Below are 23,672 nucleotides of genomic sequence, written 5' to 3'. Positions count from 1 at the left end.
GGCTTTCACATGCTTATTTTGTAGCTCAAGTGGTTAAGCTTAGTAGCATTTATTCCTACACTTGAGGTTATAAATTTAATTCCTTCTTCTTTCACCATCGCTTGTGTCAGAAATTGGCTTCTGCATAAATAACTCTGGGCCACTCAAGTAGTAGGCAATTTTTTTTTTCCTGTCTCTCTTTTGAGAGGGGAATTAGGATAGTAAGTTAAAGATCAACAATAAGTCCATGTTGGGATGTAACCTTGGATTTAGATTCACAACAAGCCGTAATGGATTTAAGCTTAATATTAGGTATCAATGATTGAATTAGATTAGATAACTCATACTGCATCACACCAAAATCATGCTCAAAGCACTGAGCTTGACAAGGTAAGTACATATCTCACCATATATCCCCTGTATCGAAGATATATTTCCATTTTACCCTTTACCCATCAGAGAACTTGATTCATTTCTTCACATGTTTATGTCGATTTTGCTTTTGTTTTTTTTTTTTTTTTTTTTTTTTTAATTTGTTCATTCCACCATCCTTCATCCTTCAACTCTTTTCAATCTGCAAAAAACATAGTCAATATGGGCTATAACAATAAACAATTACAAGTTGTTGCAATAATTGATGTACAAAATAATTGGAACCCTATAAAAGCAGGTGAAGAAGACATACAAACATCAAGGGAGACAGTGAGATGGGAGGTATATACTTTTTCATGGACAATGGCCAAATTTGTTGCATAATTCTATCCCTATACCATTTAATTCATTGCCTGCAGCTAAGGCAGTAGCTAGGAACCAAGACCTCGTCAGATTGATCCTTGTACGCCTGCCCGTGAAGTCACTTCTCTGCTTCAAATGTGTCTCCAAGCAGTGGCTTTGTCTCATCTCCAGCCAAAATTTCTATAGCCACTTCCTCTGCATGCATCCTCTTGTCTCAAATTCCCAGCCGCATCAGTCACCTATATCTCAATTGCAGCAGTTCAGAGCAACCCATTTTCATCTCTTGACTTCATTGATGATTCAGCAGGTGTTAAGTTACTGCAGTCCATCAATGGCCTGGTCTTGGGGTGTAGCTTTTACAAGTTGGGAAAAACTATTAGTTATTATGTCTGCAAGCCTTCAACAAGGCAATTCTTGACGCTTCCTCCACCTAATGCCAAGGGTCATGATTCGTTATCAACTATTTTAGGTGTTTATTTAGCTTTTGATCCATCCAAATTACCTCATTACCAAGTCGTCTGCATTCAAAATTGCTCTTCATCAGCAGCAAATGATCACTACCAATTCAGATATACTCATCTGAGACTCGAACTTGGAGGGTTTCTCGATCTCCTTTTATGGCCCCATTCGATATGGTGTTTGAAAATGGGGTGCTTTGGAATGGTACAATACATTGTATTAGCCCAACAGGAGCTACACTGTGTTTTGATATCAATCAAGAGCGCCTCGGATCAATGCCTAGTCCTCCATCAGGCGAGCATTGGGGTACAAGAAGGTTCAAGTATTTTGGTGAATCTGGTGGGCATTTGCACCATGTTAAAATTCATGGACCAAGCATCACTCAATTCCAAGTCTTTGAATTGGAGAGGGATTACTCAAGGTGGATTCCCAGGTACCAAATCGACCTCCGATCATCGATGCATTTCCGGAGATGGTTAGAGACTACCTTCACCCCCATCCCTATGATTCTCTTTTTTACGCGTTTGTTTTCCTTTTTGTCCAAGAAACTGAAGAGGGCTCATCACTGTTGCTGCACATTCCTGTATGTTTATATCTGATAATATTAGAGATAAGAGTTTCGAGGAGATATGTGATTTTGATCCAAAATCCACCAAAACAAATGCAGCATTACATGTTGGATGCGTTCGTGCTCATCAGTTTATAGAGACTCTTGCTAGTGTTTAAACATTTAAAGATGTCAATTTGCCTCCACTTATTGTTTGTACAATAGAGATTAAAACCGTTGTAAATATTATGCCATTTGAGTTTGGGATATCCAGAGTTTAAAGATTTTCCTATTAAGTTTGAATTCAAATGTAAATTTTTACCCCTTAGAGCACCTCCATTGGAGAGTTGCAAATTTGGGACGTAAAGACTATATTTATATTGTATTGGGGATATTGATATTTAGATCCTAATAAGTCTATATATTTTGGATTCTATTTGAGATATTAATGTAACTTCCACTTTAATTGGGAAGATCTATATTTTAAAAGTGTTTCCTACTATACGGACTATTCATTTGTGCGAATATATATAGGCAGTTGGATTTTATCTCAATGGCTGTAAACAAATCAATCAAAGAACACTAGAACCGGGTCATAAATGACCTGTCATTAAAACCCATTGGACTCGACAACAGTTACCTCTTCATTAGTTTTGTCATCTCCTCCGCCAAAATGCTCCCACGAACAATTTCAAAAAAAAAGAAAATTCAAATGACTTCCACAACATTTGAAACTCAGTCCAAGTTATCTAGTGTTTGTCGTCCCCGTTGCGGCATTTGAAACTCAATTGACTTCCACACCGCGCATTCAAAACTCTGTCAAACTTCGTTCGAAATTGGTTCTTAATTCGTCTTGTCAATTCGACAGGAATGACGTGGTACTTGCTTCCTCTAAGTTGATGTCACAGTCCTTGCTTGCACAATACTTGACGTCATAGTTCCTTCCCCCAAGTCAATTTGAAATTTAGTGAGTTTGGAAATTTGGAGCTGTAGAAGTAAATTTTAAGAATTAGCATAAGATTGCTAAATTCATGATGCTTTGTTCATGGTTGATATATTGTGAAAACTGGTTGACATGTTTGTTAAGGGTATACATTGTTAAATTTGGTTGTGTTGAATGTTTATATTGTTATATGTACAGGAAATGGCAATCGGGGGTTCAAGTAGTGACAAGAGAAGAAAAATCCTATAGAGGAAGGGTTACCAACATATCCCAAGCTTGTCATGTGTTAGGGGTGATGTGTCAAAAGTTTAATAATACTCAGATTGTTGTCTTTAGGCATCCTACTTCAAGCACTTAAAGCACGTTGATAAACTGGCCTTAAGTGGTCAATTGGTTTATTTGAATTGTAGCTCCATAGAGTGGCAAGTCAAGTGGTAAAAGACCTAGAGGGAATCCCCTATTTACTTAGCTATGAAGTGACCTGGTTCACGAAGGGCTTTTGCCTCATTACTAGGCTTCGGTGTGACAAACCCTACGACATAGAGGTTGAGCTTTCCAAGATTAGGTTATTGAATAAGTATTTTCCTAAGAAGTTTGGATTTGATATAGAGAGCAGGAAGGGCAAGAGAGATAAGGGCACAGGTAAAGCGAAGATGGACCCCAAGAAAGTGAGCAAGAAAATTGGGTGACTTGCACCGAATTTGAAAGAGCTTTTAAAGAATGCGAAAACAAGGATTATGTGTTGAAGATAGGGCTAGTTTACTTTGCGAAGGCTATCATGATAAGGGCAAAGAGCAATGTGGCTGTGAATCTAGACTACTTCCACCTCATTGAGGACATGGATAGGTTCAATGATTATTCATGGTGGGGTGCAATATCGTTTGAACAACTTCAAGACTACCTCATTTGCTACTTTTAGGAGAGGGAAAGGAAGAGTGGATGATGATGTGAACAAAAATGATGAGGAGGAAAAAGAAGGAAGGGCAAACAAGAAGGGCAAAGAGCCTAATTGGGCTGCAAAGGCTTTACATATGCTTTTCAGGTACTCTGTGTTGTTTCTGTAGCTATTAATGCTATAATAATTGTGATTGAGTACTAATTTAGTTTTACGTGCAAGTGTGGGTATACGAAACAACTCCCCAACTAGATAAGTCCTTATGTTATTGTAAGATAATTGATTGAGCATCTAATGAGCCGATTTTAAATTATATATTTAACCCTATTCTTAGTATGCTTTGGTAATTATTTTGGTAAAATTTTAATACTTATATTAACAATGTAGGACTTGTGACTCCTTCTTGAGCTAAAAGTGATCAAACAAATAAATTTTAGAGTAATTCCAATTGGAGGATGCTCGTGAGTCTTTCAACTTGTTTGTATCGAAGTTTCAGATATTTCTACCAAGCGGTTAAATATGGCGATGAAATAAATGACCAGCACGTAGTGCTACCAAGGTTACGTTTTGGGCTTATTTAGGCTTTTTGGCGTCCAAGATGGTGTCTTTTGATAATGAGTTTGCCTTCAAATATGTTTAGGATATCTCAAGCTTTAAAGAGAGTCATCTTAGGCCTATTTTGGAGGTGTCTAAGGTCCTAACCATGGAAAATCTTTGAAGAGGCAGATTCTCCACATTAGTGTTAGGATTATGTTTCTAGTTTTTAGAAGACCTTTTCTACGAAGGATTTTATTTTGTGGTAGTATAAATAAGGTTAGCTAGCATTAGGGTTCTCTACACACACTTTTGGAGCACTCGGCTTAGAGAGCTTTGACGATTCAAGTTTACTTACAAGGTGTTCTCTATCCATTCTTCTAATAATATTTTGTTTTTTCTTATTAATTTCCTTTTGCTAGGGTGAGGCCACAAGTCTTAGCATGAATATGTAGTCTTTATTTAAGTGCTTATGATATTATGTGTGCATACTTTAAATTATTAATCACTGTGTTTATACTATCTCTATGTCTTAATGCTTAGCTACCATTAAAATATTTAGACAAGTAATTAGATGCAATTCGGTCGGAATATCAACGGATGATTGAGTAGGGTTTCTTGTGATTGATAAATGTAAGTCCACTTAAGGCAAATATCATGATCTTAAGGGTTGCATGGTTTTTCAAAAGGTTTTCACAAAGTTTAACGAGTCTTGCATGTTCATATATGATTTGAATATCACAGACGGATTACATGATAGATATGCATTGTTTTTTTTTTTTTTTTTTTTTAATATCACGAGAAGTATATACATTAGGTTAGTTACATGTGTAATTCATAAGCAATTGGTAAAATTACATAGGATTATTTTCTCTTTGTTCCCAAGTTTTCATTAAAATCAATTTCAATTATTTTATGTATTTTATTTTTAATTCACAATTTCAAATCTTTCCCAAAACTTGTTTTAAATAGTTAGCTAAGGACTAGTTTTAAATACAAGTTATTCATATCAATATCTGTGGAGAATGATCTCGTTTGAGTCGTTTATTTTACAATTACCTTTTACTCTTGCAAGTATTTTTAAGTGTTTTTATCCCTATTTTTGCAGACGGCAAGAATCTTATCAGCAGCCATCCCGTGACTTCTCAACTAGAAAACAACAGAGAAGCAGTTCACTTTCGAGCAGCTGAAGATGTACATCACGTAGAGCCGAGAGGTATGACTATTTATGAATGTATACTACTGTTTATGAATGTTTGTGAATGTTTAAGTATGGTTATGTGTGATAAATTAAATTCTGATGACTGTTATGTTAATTGGCAGCCAGTGTAGGCATTCGAGAAATTTTCCCAACTGAAGGGAGAGGAAGCAAGCCTATTAGAGGTGGACAAATGATGAGGAATATGTTATGCCTGACAACCTAACCATTGACATTAATGATGTCGATGAGTTGAAAACAGAGATCAAGCAGTTGCAGATATATGTGGTACAAATGGCGCATGAGAATGATATTTCAGACCGAAAAATGTGGAAGAAGATCAAAGAGTTGGCCACGATTATGGAGGAATTAAGAAAGGATGTTAAGACAAAAGGGGTGGAGGATTCGAGTGAGGAAGAAGAAGGTGGTGAGGAAGAAGGTGGTGAGGAAGAGGGTGGTGAGGAAAATGATGGTGAGGAAGACGCTGAAGAAGAGGGTGGGGAGGAAGACATTGAGGAACAAGGTAGTGAGAAAGAAGGTAAGGAATAAGGTGAGGAAGAGGATGCAGATGAAGAGGAGGAAGAAAGAGAGGATCCCGAAGGGGAAGAAACGAAGGAATCAAAAGGGAAAAAAGGTGAGAACAGAGGGAAGAAGATTATGGTTGAAAAGGAGGAAGAGCCCTTGAAGGTGTTGCACTAGACTGTTGATTGGGACAGTCCCACAGATATATGTGCAAAGCTTCTTAACTTGTTGGGAGAAGCAGTACCGGACCAGTATGAAAAAGTTCACATTTGTTTCCAGCATTTGGGAACCAAGAAGAACATCCGTTTTATAAGAGCGACGGCGAAATTTATGGCACATAAAAGGGATCAGAAAAAGAAACGCAAAGTGGCCATAGATCATACGGCGATGGTCTTTGACCTCACCAAATGCCCAAAAATCTATGCCTGTCAGCCCTTGGAGGACATTATGTAGAGAGATTCCATAAACTAAAATGTAGATAAACAATGCGTGCTGGATATGATGGAATTTTTCTATCAATTAAAGAACGTGAAAGAGAAAGAAATTGAGAAAGTTACTCTTTAAAGTTTCATTTTTATTTATGCATGAAAGTTTTTGAGTAATTCTCCATGATTACATTCATGAGCCCTTATGTTTTTTGTTACATGGTTAGTCTGGTTGCCCCGTTAGCCATTAGGACGCCTAGAGGGGACTAATTTCTGGAGGCGCATCCTTGAGCCAGACGGTTGGTTGTCCAGTAATGTAAGTGACTAAACAATATTTATTATGGAGTGATTGAATTAGGTTGGGATTGCATTTTTGTTAATGTCTGATTTAATACTTCATTATGGCAGCACATCCGCTTTGAGGTGTTTCTCCTTAGGAAGCATCAACTTGAGCTTAGCAGAAACACGACCAGTAATGACAACCAATACCAATGACTATTTTCTGGTAAACTAGCAGACTTCTTTTCTATTATAATATCCAAAATTGTTGCAGGTTCGATGTTAAATATGTTATCGATTAATTGTGCTATATGTTGTTGAATTGTGCGTAGGCTTACTGGACACGCTGCCATGCGTTGAGGACAGCTGCAAGAGGAATAGGAGGCAGGGGCGAAAATCTTTTAAAGGATTTGAGCCAGTGTTGGTGAAAACTATAAAGGGAGAAAGGTCCATGTTTGATATATCATTGCTCGATAGGGTGGAGAAGGTAATCATGCCATTGAACCTTGGTAAGCACTGGGTGGCCGTAATAATTGATTTGGTTAAGGGAAAAATATTTGTGTACGACTAATTACAGACCACAACCCATGTGCACCATTTGATCGACAAGTGCGCTCACGTCTTGCTGGATATGTTGGTGAGCATGTCCTACAAGGGGAAGGAAGAACCTTGTCCTATTGTCATTGCAGCCGATGCTCCTGAGCAAGACAACGGGTGAGTGAGTGATTAACTGATTGATGGCATGATAGTCATCACGACCTAGTGAGAGCAAGGCGGCATTTGAAGACGAGTGGGCTTGGCAGTAGTGCATTCTTCCTACTTCATAGGGTTTTCAACTTCTGTCTTTTATCCAGTTGTAATAATAATGCATGATCAAACTTTCGAAATGCAATGCACAAAACGTAGATGATTGTTGTATGTACTACTATTATACTCTGAACATGATGTGGTAATGATAGGGTTGAACCCTAATGTGTTCCCAAGTGGGGAGGCTGATGTAGGATTTGCAGGTTGATTAGTACTTAGTAAAATAGAGCTTCTTAGTTCAAATTCATTCACATATTTAATTTATTATCTATGACTTCATCATCATTTTGGTGATGTCTCATCATCATTTTGGTGATGGCCAACACATCTTGACCCCTAGTTTGATGGTTGTTGGCGTTGGGGTGTGTCTCGGCAAGTAAACTAAGCTTCTAATCAAGAGATTGTGCCATATAGGGGTTAAAATCTATGTTAAGTTCTTTTCTATGCCTTCTTATGTAAAGGACTTCAAATATTTTCTTCGTGTATGCCAAATGGGAATCACAAACTAAATGGAACTAGGTTCAACTCAGTTTGCAATCCCAATAAATATAATAACAGACTGTATGACAAACTATATAAAAATGAAAACAAAAGAAGGCAATGAAATTAAACACTTATCAATTATCCAACAACAAAGTAATAACTAAAAAAAATACAAAATACAAGCAATCGGGTTGTAGATCTATTCGGACAAGTTCATACTAGTGACTAAAGTGCTTTGGAATGAAGTTTTCCTATAGGAAGTCGATACTATAAGTAACGCAGCAGAATTTTAAACATAAATTGCAAAAGTGTTGAATTACAAAAGAAATTTGGAAAAGGTATGTTGCAGAGATTTAAAGCCTTCTTGTGTTGTAAGTTGAGTGCCCTTGTCTTCTGCCTTTCTATTGCCTTTTATAGAACAAACTTTTCTGTCAGTTTATGCCTTTTACTCTCATATTAATCGTCTATGTTCCCACTTGCTTATTTAGCTAATATCAGAGGATAAGAATTTATATTGCAACTTCAGCTTTATCCTCCCAATACAACCAAAATGCCATCAGAAAGCATCTTCTCTTATGTAAAAACCGATTAGGTTAAATTTGTTCAGTGTGAACTTTGTTCAATGTGAAAGAGGGTTTGGCGCCTACAACGCCACATATGAAGCACTTTCAAATCTCCGGGTCCGTGGATTGGTCATTCCGATCAAAATAAATACCCACATTAGAGCTTTTAGTTGAAAAATAAAGGAACTGGGTCTTGAATAGGCCCCTTGTTTAATTTCAATCCCAACAAGGACAACCCATTACAGATATTTTGAATTTTGATTTGGTGCTTTCTAAAGCAAGGTTGGATATCTTCGAGGTCTGATTCCCGTCGAAGGGAAACGAAGAAAAAATTCAGGGTGTGGGTCTATGCGACCATTCATGATCAAACTCGACAGAGAGTTTGAGTTTCTCTTGGCATAGTCTACAACAAAAAAAGATCACAGATTAAAGAGTACCATTGTTTTGGAGCTGCCTTGCATTGGAGAATGCGCTTTGCCGGAAGCCCCGTTAGGATCTCTTTCAAGAGGTCCACGGAGTTGGTTAGTTTAGTTGCACTGGCTTCAAATCTTAATCTCTTTATTGAGCTTCTTGCCAATGGTGCCACCATCTCACAGACACAGCCGAGTAGACCTGACTGGCAAGTCCTTTTTTGCTTTCATACTTGGGTGTTGAGACTCACCAAACTCGAAATTCACTAACTCAACTGTCTACTGGTCGAAGAATACTACTTATAGCATTTCTATATTCTTGTTTACCATGTTAATCCATTCTGGCAACAATGAACTACGTTAAGCATCTATGGTAAACACGAACAATGCATATTACAGATACGCGCATTAACCATAGTTAATGTAAGGCATGATGTTTCCTATAGATAAGAACAAATTGGAGATGTCACATGGTTAATGTAAAACATGAAGTTTCCTAAAAATAAGAAGAACTTGGAGACCTAAAAGGACAGCATTATAAAAGTTCATAATAATTTGTTAAATTGTAAGTTTCGTGGGGCACTAAAAACGTTTAACAAAGTAGTTGTGGTCGTGATAATTGTGGTAAGGGGTCCAGAGGCGCCAATGGTTGCACCCGTGGGTAATTGTAGCAATAGTGGAAGTTGTGGTAGCAATAGTAACAACGGTGGAACTTGTGGTGGTGATGGGTTGGGGATGAATTCGGATTTGAATCAAGACTGATCTGATTTGACATAATATTACATATTATTTGCTTTTTATAATGCTTTAGAATATAAAAACGTGTGTAATAGTAATTTAAGTTTATTATGCATTCACGAATCACAATACACTTATACCATATTTTCCTATCATACAACACTAGCCTCTTGCCACACGCCTACACGTGTAACAATTAGCTTTTTTTAATTGTTTTTTTTTTTTATTCACCTCATTTTAGATATTACTATTTTTTATTGAAATAAATTTTGAAAATTAATGAATGTAACCACCCACAGTCCCATTACATGGTTTTTTTTTTTTTTTTTTTTGGCGAATTATTATTATTATTATTATTATTATTTTGAAATCTTAATGGGAGAAGGGTAATTTGATTATTATAAAAGCTTCACCCCTTTGCTTTCTCCCTTTCTATATATAGTTGAAGTATTAATTTAAATATAACAATATAAAAATTAGTTAATTTGCTAACAATGTTTGAAATATCATGGATATGCTTGATATTTCCACAGAAATATCAAAAAATTTAGGGAACGATATGGAAATAGGACTTGACTCCGTATCAGCAATATTTCCGGAAATTAGTCAATTTCCTCGATATTTTCTGTATCCTAAAGAAATTTTGATATAAAATTTGCAGACCCTTTTTTAGGGAGACAGAAGCTGAAGGATGAATATCTTTTGTTCCCTCTTTAACATGAATTATGTTTGGATTTTCATCCATACAATATGGGGTGTCAAGATCAAGTTTCGATTCAACACAGTTGTCTAGTGCACTCTTGCATGTAATATGTTCGATAAAATGTTTCAACGGATACTTTTTTTGAGTACCAACAGTACCAAATTATTTGAAGTGGAAAGCGTGTCTTGATAAATGATGATACCAGTGGGAGAAATTATAATGTAGAGGATGATGGTGGTGGGGAGGAAGATAAAGGACTTAATGATGGAGGAGATAAATATGATGGAGTTACATGCTTGAGCCCGTTCATTGGTGACGATGTCTTACTCATGCCACCTAAGACGAATGGGTGTAGAGAAGTTGGTTGGTGCAATTGGAAAGTACTATGCAGGAAGGCCAAATCAAAATGAAATATTTACTATTAGTTTTAACTCTCCGAGCCTATGCATTTTTTATGATTTAATTTCTTTATTTATTTTATTTGTTTATTTCAATAAAATCTGTGTTGCTTTCATGATGAAAATTTCAATTAATTTGTGTATAATTTATTGGTTTTCGTGAAATGCTTTATTTTATTACTTGTCATTGGAAAGAAGTTTTCCTACTCATGTTTTCACAAATTTGCATATCGATATTTCCACCGATACCAATATTTTAAACACTGTTTACTAATGATGTTTTAGTTTTTATTAGGTCTTAAATGAGATAAGATAAAGATTTGATCTGATCCAAAGCTTATCGGATATTTGATCTACAAGTTAGATATGATGATCTAAATACGATGATAATCTAATTATAGATAGAAACAGATATGAAACAAGACTGATCTAGTTCGAATCTGATATGTTTACAAGTCTACTTTATGACACTAAAAGATATATATGTCACATCCCGGTCCGGGACGGATCACTTTCCGTGCCCGCTCCACCACCGTTGCACGATATTGTCCGTTTTGGGCTCCGACTGCGCCCTCACGGTTTTGTTTTTGGGAACTCACGAGCAACTTCCCAGTGGGTCGCCCATCATGGGATTGCTCTAACCCCCTTCTCGCTTAACTTCGGAGTTTCAATGGAACCCGAAGCCAGTGAGCTCCCAAAAGGTCTCGTGCTAGGTAGGGATGAGAATATACATTTAATGATCACTCCCCTGGGCGATGTGGGATGTTACATATATATATAAAAAAAAAAAAATTGAAAACATAACCGAAAAAATAAACATGCTTTGGTGGATCTACCGTCTACCCATTGCCCGTGTGAAATTAAGTTTCTAAACTTTTTATTTTTATTTATTTTTTGGGTAAAATAAGTCCTTAAACTGATTAAACGTTGTCAATTTCATCTCTACTAAAAGATTCAAAGCTATTATATTCAATTCTTCGTCAATTTAAATTGTACTTTTAACATAACATACTTTAAGTAGTAATACCGCCATTTTCTCATCCATAAGTTCTTAACATTGCATATAAGTTGGGAATCTAATTGTCAATGTACTCCGTAAAGTTAACTCCATGCACTATTTTTTCGAGAAAAAAAATGGTATGTCCTTAAACTTCCAAAAACTATCAATCTACTCTTCCAAGTGTATTACATGCAAGTCACAAAACTTAATTTTATGGAGAATTGAATATAGTAGCTTCGATTATTACAATAGGGATAAAATTTGCAATTTTTAATGCCCTTGAGGACCTTTTCTTTAAAATAAGTTAAGGACTTAATTTTCACTTAATAATAATTCAGCGACCCAATTAGATATTACTCAAAGGAAAATGGAAGTCTGAGTTGGAAAACCATTTTTTTTCTTTGGTGTTTTCTAGAAACCTGAAATTAAATAAAGGTGGAAGTTTTTATATTCAAATGCAGTTATAGTCAATACTTAATATATAGCATTAATATAGCGTCGATATTTGATACCAATTCGTCCAGGTAATGATATTAATATGACATAGATATTCGGTACCACTATCGTCGTCAAGGTAATTTGAGTTGCTCTGTATGTTGTGGCGGATCACTTTCAACCCGCTCCGTAATAAAATGGCACCAAGAACCCCCGCAACAAAGCCTCTAAAAAAGGCTACTCATTAGAAGCTTTCCCCTCCATCCAATTTTGCCCATCCCTATCACTCATTTGTACTCTACATTCTCTTTTGATGTCTATTATTGGAATGGATTGGATAACTCATTAAATTCAATATTTTTTTTTTTTTTTGTTATAAAAGATCCATTAGTACAAAAGTAACTTAACCCTCCATTCTTACCAGTTTTGCGAGAATTGGGAGGAATAAGTTTCCTTCATGATTAATTCATCTTTTACTTTCAACTTAGAGACAATTTGGAAGTTGGCATCCATATGGGACTACCAAAATATCTAAGTTCTTGGATCCCTTTGATTTAGCTATGCCAGTCCTGCTGCTTTATAGGAGTAGCAGCAACACCTACATTTATGATTTTCTTTACCGTACACTAGCCTTTATGCACGCGCGTGAAAGATATTTTTTGAATTATGACGTGCTACGTGTGACTTACATGTTTTAAATGTATTTATATGCGTAAATGAATAATCTTAGATCATACTAGAAGAAACCCCTCGTAAACTAATTAAAGTAGCTGAAAACACATAATAAAATCGGTCTCTATAGAATTTATATTAAGAATAGAGAAAATAATATTTAATAAGCAATTGATCAAATCATATTATTGTCAACTCATTGTGAGACTAAACCAACCCCCTTCTCCTAGCCCACCCCTTCCTCCTTAATGTAGATAATATTGTTTGTTAAAATAAAATAAAAAACAATCATTTGACAACCTCCTCCTTGCCCACCCTCTCCTCCTTAGTGTAGATAATATCGTTTGTTAAAATAAAATAAAAAACAATCATTTATCAATTAATTTAATCACATTATTATTCGCGTGCAAAAAACTTTTTTTATAACCAGCATTACACGCCTCTTAAGTTGTTTTAAACGTGTTTAAAAATAGAGAAAATAATATTTAATAAACAACTTATTGGATCACATTATTGCTAGTTCATTGTGAGGTTAAGCCCACCTGCTCTCTCTTAGTGTAGATAATATTGTTTGTTAAAAAAAAAAAAATTTATTTGACAACTAATTAAATCACATTATTATCCGCGTGTGAAAGACCTTTTTCATAACCGGCATTACACGCCTCTTAAGATATTTTGAACGTGTTTAAAAATACAGAAATTGAATCACATTATTGCTAGCCTATTGTGATGTACTAATTTAAAAACAAAAATAAAAATAAAAACACAAAAAAATTAAATATTAAAAAATCACTGTTAAAATGACAAAAATGCCCCTACCTTATTCGATTCATTATTTTGAGATGCCTTTGAAGTTTTTTGTCTAAATATTTTTATTGAAGCTTGGTGACACTAAATCACTGTTCACCTTTTATGTTGGCTTTATATATAAGGAAAACTAATGAAAATTGTTTGAAAACTTTGATTTTTAACGATAAGGACAAAATAAAGGGTAAAGCGAATAGCACTATAATTGATTTTTTAGTGTAAAAATAAGATTTTTTGTTAAAATGAACATTACCGGAAGTTTTTCGTTAAAGTTCCCTTATATATAAGATGGATCCATATTTTGAAGCAAAAAACCTAGTGAGTATCTGCTAGAAATTAGGAACAAATTCAGAGATCAAGATATTTAACTTGTACAAATAGTCCTAATGAGTCCCCACAGCAGATTAGCTGCTATGAATTCTTTCTGGTAGAGCTCTCAAGAACCCGAATTCTTTATTACTGCCAGGATGCAGATTACAAACATAATAAGAAGTAAACTTAGGTGAATCCATGTGAGGCTTGGAAAAACATCTCAACCCATTACAGAAATGATGAACTTTGACATTGGGAATGCTTAAAATTTTGGATCTCTAACAATTTGCCACGGCCTCCGAAGGAAATGAAAGAAAATTCAGAGTGCAGACCCTGAACAATATCACATCCATTAAGCTCCAATTAAAAATTTACTAAATTAAATACGACTTATTTTGTCTCAAAAATCAATAGAATGTAATGAAAGCATAGCATCCACTAACTAACAGTCATCACCACCCCCATCAAGCCATCACCTCCAAATTCAATGTAAAATGTGACAACTCGTCCCTAATGTTACATTTTTATTAATTTTAAAAGCATGAATTGACGAAAATGCCCTAGAGGTAAGGACTTTGACTTCTGTTGATCATTGTATAGAGAAATGTATGACTTATTCTATTGGCGTATTTGCGTAGTACTAGATAGTACGAACGCATAAGCGAAAGTCGTTTGCGAGTCTGGATTACAACAGTATAGTTATGGACATTTGAAATAGGTTACTTACATTTTAGATTATAAATTATTTGAACTCCCACCTTGTGGGAAAGAAGCCAATCGGTTTCAAGGAAAGAAAATAGGGACCAATTAGATAAAAGAAAAGAAAGCCTTCAGCCAATCATGAAAAAGAAGGAAAAAAAAAAAAAAGAAAAAAAAAAAAAAAAAAAAAGAGGGATTTCTCCCCTCCATTCCCGTTGGCTCTTCTACCCACGCCAAACCAGTTTCAACCCGGTTCCAAATCCGGCGAATTTCTGCCATTTTTTTGTCGAATCACCATCATCCAACACCTGCAACCTCTCCCTCAATCTCTCCTCTACCATTTCCGCCCAAGATCGAAGGGTTTTAGGTCCCATTTCATGTAGAACTCCACCGGAGCATCGGAGGTGCTAGACGGTGATTCCTTCGTTCTGGTGAGTTTCACCACCCACCACCACTCCTAATCAACTCCCCCTGGACCCAGGAACAAGACCCAACCAGTGATAGGGGCGTTGGAACACCAGAGAAGCCAAATTGACAAAGACCCATTCTAGGGTTTCCGGGCGATTCATGGCAATTTGAAGCTTTTTCTAGCCAAATTGGACTTGACCACAGGTATAAAACTTGCTCTACTCATTGAGATCTTGATTTTTCCAGCAAGTCGGGATGGGCGACCGCCGTGTGCGATGGCATGTGGGTCGAGACCCCACCTGCCCATCCTAGGCTAATTTGGATGCCCTAATTCCATATGTGAAGTCCGATTAATGAAATTTCATTGTTTGGGTACAATTTCGCTAATGTCTGCCACTTGGTCATCATTTGAATCGATGATCCGACCGTTGGATCATCACCAAACTTTAGTAGGTTATTACTTAGAATATTTGAGGACCTTGGAAACTTATGGATCAGGAATCCGACATACGGATCTTCCAGAATTGGATTTGTAAGTTCGTAAAATAAAACGTTGACCGCCACTTGACTTTGCAATTGGCGAGATCCAACCGTTGGATCATAATGAAACTTTAGTATGATGTTTTAGAAGCATAATGTGGATCTTTGGAAGTTACGGATTGGAAATCCGAGATGCGGATCTTCCGGATCGAGTTACGTAGGGTTGTGGACCCTACCGTCAACCTTTGACCGACGGTTGACTTTTGGTCAATGGGTTTAAATCATTTTAGAACGTCCTTGAGGATGTGTTTTATGTAAGATACATGTCCTATCAATAAGAATTCTGAGATGTGATTTGATAATTGTTCTAGGCGCCGATCATTCGAGACGTCTCAATATTCGTGCTAGGAATTGTAGCGCGGACTCCAGGTGAATGGGTCTCTTTCCTTTTTATAGTATATATATATGATTGATAGTTTACACAAATGCTTTTGAATTGATTCATGCACTTCATGCCATGATTAAATTATGTTATGCGAAATGTTGCACTGTTGTGAAATACCAAGATGATCCTACGAGATGCGCAGGTAACTTTAGGTAAGTTTATTATGTTGATGGGAATGATTACATCATTATGGCATGCTTATACTCATATAGTTTGCTCATCAATGCTACACCTTGGTGTTAGTGCTCCCACCCTGGGCCAGGGCCAACCTTCACATGATTATTCACCTCCCGCACCGCACACTCACCTTGGATCCAAGTAGGTGCGAGCATGTCGTACAAACTGCATTAGGCAGTTTCAACTTGTAGGTGACCCACGCATAGCGCCAGCTTCACATGATTGGAGTACTAGAGTGCTTATTATTACACCTAGCCTGTTGTGTAGGTCACATTAAGTGACTCCGACTCGTGTGTTAGCATAGTCTAATGAGCGATAGGTGCAGTCGTACATGTCACATTAGGTGACTTCGACTGACATGCTAGTATAGATTTGAGCACATGATCATATCTATATTACTGTTGAGCTATTTTTCTGTGGCATATTTCTGGACTTACAATTAGCATGCATATTATTTTCATACTTATACTTAGTATGATATTTTGGAAACTATACATGTTTTACGGCGAGGGATTATAACATTTTCAAAAAGGTTTTTATAAAACTTTATTTTCAGGCCCACTCACCCTTGTTTTTCGCCCCTCCAAGTTTTAGCTGCTAAACGGTTGTATCAACGAGGATTCTTAGTGAATCTCAGTATTGGTGGCTACTTCTGAGGGTATAATCTTTATCCACTCTATTGTACTTTACTTATGCTATGACATCACGTATGAAATAGGTTCATTCCCGCTCACCAGCGCACTTTTATATTTAGGCACTTTTAGGTTTAAATTTATTCACATTTTCCACATCACTACACTTTATAGCTTCGTCACCTTCCAGATGTCGGCCAGCACAACTCAATTCAGAGTCCTAGTGGACATATCTGGTCAGGGTGTGTCACAAAACCACCAACTCCACCATACAACTCAAGTTGCCAACATCAAGAAAAAGATCATGAAGGTTGCTGAAATGGTGTGGATTTCCATGATGTGGCAACCACCATCTTCACCGCCCACAAAAAAGAATTGGAAGTTTTACAAGCTGAGAATCAGTGAATGAGGAAATCACATAAGCAGAAACAGTCTCTTTGAGGCCCTATTTGAATTTTTAATTGTCTTTTTTGATAAGAGATTGCCCTCCTGATGTGATTTCAAATTGAATCCCTTTTCGAAAGGCTAATTAATTAATTGCCCTTTGAAACTGTCATTTAGTCTCAATTTACCCCATGAAACTGGTTTTTCTCACTTTGCCCTTTGAAACTGCCATTTTCAATTCATTTGGTCTCACTTCACCCTCGTCTAGTTAAAGAAACGTTAAATTCAAAGGTATTTTGGACATTTCTTTTTCTACACACCTCTTTACCTCCAGCATGCCCACTAAAACAATCTTCATTCCATTTTCACAACTCTAATTCAAACTCATGGGTGTTGAGCTGTTTTGGAATAAACTATTCAATCAATTGAGTCATTTCACTTGCAAGGTATTCATGTACTAGTTCAATGAAAACTTTACACTTGAAAACTACTCATTACAATAGAAAAGAAACATGACCAACCTATTCTAAAATATCTTTCCAATCGAAATTGGTCTAACCACAAGTTTCACTCATGAAAAAAATAATCTCAAATTAGTTACACAAAATAAATCTTAAAAAAAAAAATCATTAAGCTTTCTGTCAAAAATATGATTGCAGCACAAGCATGGGGGCACGGGATGCCATTTAAATCAAAGCTTCTGCAAGAACATGTGCGATCCTGCAAATTTACCACAATTTGCCTCCCACTTTGATGTGTGACTTCAACTCCCTTGGATTCTTGGACCCACTTTATGGCCCTGCCATCTCTCACAAGTAGTTCTCCTTGATACCATTGAAAGCATGACGCAATATGGACTAGTTAAATGCCTCATATGAGTTGTTCAACAGAATGTGACACTTTAAACTGAGGCTTCAAGTGTGATCCACTCCATTGCTTACTTAGCATAGTGAGCCAATTTTGAGCAGGTTTAGGCCATCTTCAACCGAGGGCTGGTCAGAGGGCTCGTTTTAGCCCTCTGGTCCTCTAAGATATTAACATTTTAATGAACAGTACATAGTCATATTTGTCTCCGTCTCCAACTGAGGGCCAAAGGGTCATAGGGCTCGTTTTAGCCCTGTCACAAAAAAATGTCTCCAATCAAGGGTCAAATGACCATAGGGCCAAACATAATTTATTATTTAAATTTAAAAACTACAACAACTTAAATTCAAATCCAACAACAACTTAAATTTAAAAACTACAACTTATATTTAAAAACTACTACGGTAACTGGCCAAAAAAACCAAAAAAAATTAGAACTTAAATTTAATGAATGGTTTAGGTATTTATAGGAAAAAAAAAATAGAATTTTTAAGAATTAAATAAAAAAAATAAAAAAATAAAAAGGCCCAAAAAACCCAAAAAAAAAAAAAAAAATTTGAATACAACGACTAGTCAACTAGCCGTTGGATTAAAATTTTTGTTTAAGCATTTCTACCGGTTATAACTGACAAAATTGCTCTATTTTTTGGCCAGACCCGGAGCTAGCCCTTTGGCCCTTTCAGAATTCGTGGGGCCCACGAGCCCTCTAGCTTAACCCTTGATTGGAGATGATTTTTGAGCTATTTTTGGCCCTATGAACCTTTCGGTTGGAGATGGCCTTATTGTATTTCAACATGGCTTCTTCATTTCATCAGAAAACCATGCCAATGTTGTAGTGGCCCTTCCAATGGATTCCATCTTATTCTCCATATTGAAGTTTGCATAAAATCATAACCATATTTTTGGTAATAACCATGCATATGAAAACACTGCAGGTTTGTCCACTTTTTCCGTTGCTTCTATTAATTATGTATCCGCAAAGCCTTCGATTTTCGATAGCTGAGCTATTGACCACATCACCTCTGATTCCAAACTTTTCACTGAAGAAAATTCCACACCAATGCCCATCGTTAATTTACCTACTGGCTCTACGGCTGTCATCACTTCCACTGGCACAATACCGTTCAATTCCAATATCACTTTAGAGAACGTCTATTGTGTTCCTGCTTTCCGTTTAAATCTCATGTTTGCCAACAAAGTCACTAATTCTCTAAATTGTTGTGCTGCCTTGTTCCTCATTTTCTGTGTTTTACATGACTTGGCTACGAAGAAAATGATTGGCTCCGGGACACAAGTCTCTATTGCATGTCTCCATTACAACGCCCGTTTGCTTCCAACCAAGTTTCTCAACCCTCAAATTTGTGGCATATGCGACTAAGACACCCATCACCTTCTTGCCTTAAATTAGCATCTCCAATTTTATCTTCGCATAATATTTCTTTAGGTAAATTACATAAGACTAACTCAACTATTGGGTCAGTCACAATGTCATACCTCATCTTACGAATTTATTATAATTTCATACATTTCGTCAGTTTGTATGTCAATTCTTCCATTAAATAATGACGTGACTTAAAAAAAAAATTAAATATTAAAAACTAAAAAAATAAAATCTTTTTTTTTTTCATGGGGAACCCACCCCTTATCCCCTCACCTTTCTTCCCTGCTCCCGTCTTCCCCCAACCCACCCCCCAAACTCATCACCCTCACCCTTCTTCCCCATTTCAGTTCCCAATTTTTAATTTACTCAAACAAATCAAATCCCAAATTTTCTAGGAAAATCCTTCACTGCAAACCCAAGAACCCATCAGAAACATTTATTTTCTCGGGAACCAAACAGCCTCTAGAGAAATTTTTTGATTTAGATTAAGGGTTGCTTTCCTCAAATTTTATTTTCTAGCTTTGGTGGGTCGGTGGGTAGGGACTAATTCAAAAGAATGGTGGTGAAGATGATGAGGTGGAGACCATGGCCGCCTATGACGATGAAGAAGTACGAGGTGAGGCTGGTGGTGCAGAGGCTGAAAGGCTGGGATCTGGTGAGGGAGGGTGCAGGCGGGGCTAGTCCACATGATAGAGAAAAAGCGAACAAGTGGATGGTGGAGCTTAGGTGAAAGGGATCCAAGGTCAAGGTCGGGACCGACGAGGCTGCTATTGCAACGTGAAAGGGAGAGAGAGAGAGAGAGAGAGAGAGAGAGAGAGAGAGGGGAGGGATGGTGGTTTTGGGCATGACGAGAGAGAGAAGTGGGGGAGGAAGGAGACTACGGATAGGTGAGGTTGGTTTTTTATTAGGGGTAGGTCCCTCATGCAAAAAAAATTATTAAATGATTTTATCTTTTTAGTTTTTAATATTTAATTAATTTTTGTAAGCCACGTCATTATTTAACGGAAGAATTGACAGATAAACTGACGGAATGTATGAAATTGTAACAAATTCGTAAGATAAGGTATGACATTGACATTTTTTTAAAGATGAAGTATGAAACTATGATGTCATTATTTCTTTTAAGATAAGGTATGAAATTGTGACTGATCCAATAATTGAAGTAGTTTTATGTGATTTACCCTATTTCTTTTAATAGTGATTGTTGTGATGACTAAAAAAATATAATGATTGTTGTGTTTGTCCTATGGCTGAACAAACTGGATTTTCATTTCCTTTGAGCTCTATATCAACTCATGCTCCAGTTGATTTGTTACATTGTGATATTTGAGGTCTACACAAAAGTTCCTACTCGTTTAGGGGTCTCAATTTTTTTTTACCATTGTTGATGATTATACTAAATGCACATGACTATATTTAATGCAACGTAAGTTTGAAACTCAACATATTTTAAGATCTTGCTTTTGCTCACTCTCAATAACATGCCAACATCAAAGTTATACTACTCGACAACGGGTCTGAATTTATATCTATGAGAGGATTTTTTCAAACTAATAGCATTGAACATCAACGAACATTCGTTTACACTCCACAATAAAATGGAGTTTTCAAATGTGTTTTAATTGCTGTCTAACGCATTAATCGCCTACCATCACTACTACTAGCCACTAAATCACCTTTTGAGATATTGTACAACCGTCCACCATCTTCTGATCACCGGAAGGTTTTTGGCTGTCTTTGTTATGCACTCGTTGTGATGTGAAATTTTGTGAAGTTACCTTTCATCTCTCTTCCATTTCAACGCCACGTGTTCCCACTTTTGAATTTGAATAATGCTATTCACACATCTATTTATACATTTAACACACATCTCTTAATTTTTAACTGTCGAATCGAATAAATTAAAATAAATTAATGAAAGCATAATTAACAGAAGTGTGTAAAAAATAAAAAATAGTATATGAATAACACTATTTTGAATTTTTCCAATCTCCCCAGATGACATCATCCATGCCCATCAATCTTCCAACACCAAAGTGCCATTAAACAATCCACGTACACAGACGCCACCATCCATCTCGCCCATATGCACAACCTCCAGAGCAGTCTGACACACCAGAAAGCAACAGCCCCTCTGCCCTACTTGTCCACACACCTCACCTGCCCATCAGCAGTCCTACACCACCAGTGTCATCCCATTCCGTCCATTCCACAGAATTTGATTGCCCCACCGAATCAAGTACTCCACTTTCTCCCCACCCATCTATCACATTTAGAAGTGGGTTTGGTTTCATTCGATTTTATTTTTTACTAAAATCGAAATCCAACCAAAACTTCGGTTATTTTCTTTTGTTTGGTTTTGTTCTGTTTGATGTCGGTTTGGTTCGGCTCGATTTTATCTTACATTGGTAAACTAATAATAAGAAAATAGGGAAAGTGGAGAGGTAGTTGTGCATATGCAATCCTATAGTGGGAAGGTAGTTGTACATGTGCAATCTTATTCTATCAATAATCTCAATTATAAAGAAAAATGATCACCGTATTTATTCCAAAAACAAATAAAGAAGTTCTTTCAAGTTCTAAAACCTTCTAAAACTTCCCTCTATAACCAATAAAATATCCTTCCTAATTGAATCAAGTATGCTCCTTGAAAAAACCTAGGCTTAGTTTTGAACTTGGCAACAAAATTTCTCAAAAGGAACATCATAGGCATAAATTCATAGTGTAAAGGGATTCGATTTGGTTCGAAAACCAAACCGAACCTCTAAAACCGAAACGAACCAATAAAAGTTGGTTCGGTTTGATTTTTCCATTTTCAATTCAATTTTTTTTTTTTTCGATTTTCTGTTTTTCGGTTTTCAGTTTTCGGTTTTCGATTTTTGAACCCATCCCTAATCACGCCCCCCCCCCCCCCCCCCCCCCCCCAAAGCATAAAGACTATCACATGACAAACCAAGTCACTCAATCTGCCCCGGCCCCGCCACCTTCTTCCTCTAGTACTCGTTACCTTTCTTATTTTCTTTCTTACTCTCGCTTCTCCTATGCCCATTGTACTTTTCTAGCTAATATTACAGACGACACCGAGTCTACATCGTATACTCAAGCTGTCCTTAATACTAATTGGCACCAAGCTATGCATACAGAATTAAAGGCTGTATAACACAATAACACATAAAGTATGGTTCCTCTGCTTGTTGGTTCGAAACCGAAGTTGCAAATGGATTTACAAAATCAAATACAAGTCTGATTTAGAATCCTTGTAATATATCATCATTATTGTAGGATATTTACTTTCTTATATTAGCTAGGTCAAATCCAATCCCACTTTTGGTGGATCAGGTTTCCTGTGCCATAGAAGACGACATGATTGGATTGATGTATTTGTATATATGTTGGTCTCTTTGCTTTTGATGAATATAGAAAACTATTTGCAGGTGGATTGTCTGTCCTTCTATTTCTATATTTTTTCTATATCTTTTTGTAATGTGTGATTATAATTAAATCACGTTAATATTTTATATTAATTTTTTATAGAAATAATAAAACAAAAAGTAATAAAAATATAAAATATTAACGTGATTTAATCGTGATCATATAAACAGAAGAGCATAACAAGAATATGGAAATGGGAGTATGAAAATGAGAGGCAGACAATTCACCTCCAAACTATTCAACCACTGCATACAATTCTTCTAGCCTTCTGTCAGTTTCACTGTTTCAGTTTTCTCGGCAGATGTAGATCCCTTGAAATCTTCATCTGAAATCTTGGTCCATCACCACTCATTTATGACTTAACTTTCACTGTAGTTCCCAAATTTGTTGCCTTCAACTCATCAATGTAATCCCACACTATTGCATATTTGTCTTTCTTTATCAATAATTAATATCGACGTTAAGACCAAGCAACACATTTGTTTACCTTTTGGGCCAACCTGTTAATCAATAACTACCATAGGTAACAACATGACTGACCGCAATGACTATTTTATTTTTCAAAGCGAACGACAAACATACAGTACAAAAATTCCCATCAATGTAAAACTGACACCTCATATTTCGGAAAGGACAAGGATTGTTTGTTTTCCCAATTTCAGTGCTCTTTCATATTTTTCTGTTTATATGATCACGGTTAAGTTATTATAACATTTTATATTACTATTTATTTTTGTCTTATTATCTCTATTAAAAAAATAATATAAAATGTTGACGTAGCTTAATCGTGACCACACAAAACAGGAAGGCACAGGAGGGCACCAGAAGTGGGAAGGCAGACAATCCTTGTCCCTTCAGAAATGACTACAAAGTACAAATTCATCAAAAACTAACATACACAGACATCATACTCTAGACAATGGTTA

General features: G+C 36.3%; 1 pseudogene; it reads left to right on the top strand.

Moving 5' to 3' along the window:
• The first annotated feature begins 343 nt into the window (after nt 1–343).
• LOC137732799 (F-box protein At5g07610-like) lies at nt 344–1,899 on the top strand (annotated as a pseudogene).
• The last annotated feature ends 21,773 nt before the right edge of the window (nt 1,900–23,672 follow it).

Source organism: Pyrus communis, chromosome 4 (assembly GCF_963583255.1).
Source record: "Pyrus communis chromosome 4, drPyrComm1.1, whole genome shotgun sequence".
In the NCBI taxonomy this organism is placed as follows: domain Eukaryota; kingdom Viridiplantae; phylum Streptophyta; class Magnoliopsida; order Rosales; family Rosaceae; genus Pyrus; species Pyrus communis.
Note: the sequence above shows the minus strand (reverse complement) of the source record. Positions and strands in the feature narration are given on the sequence as shown.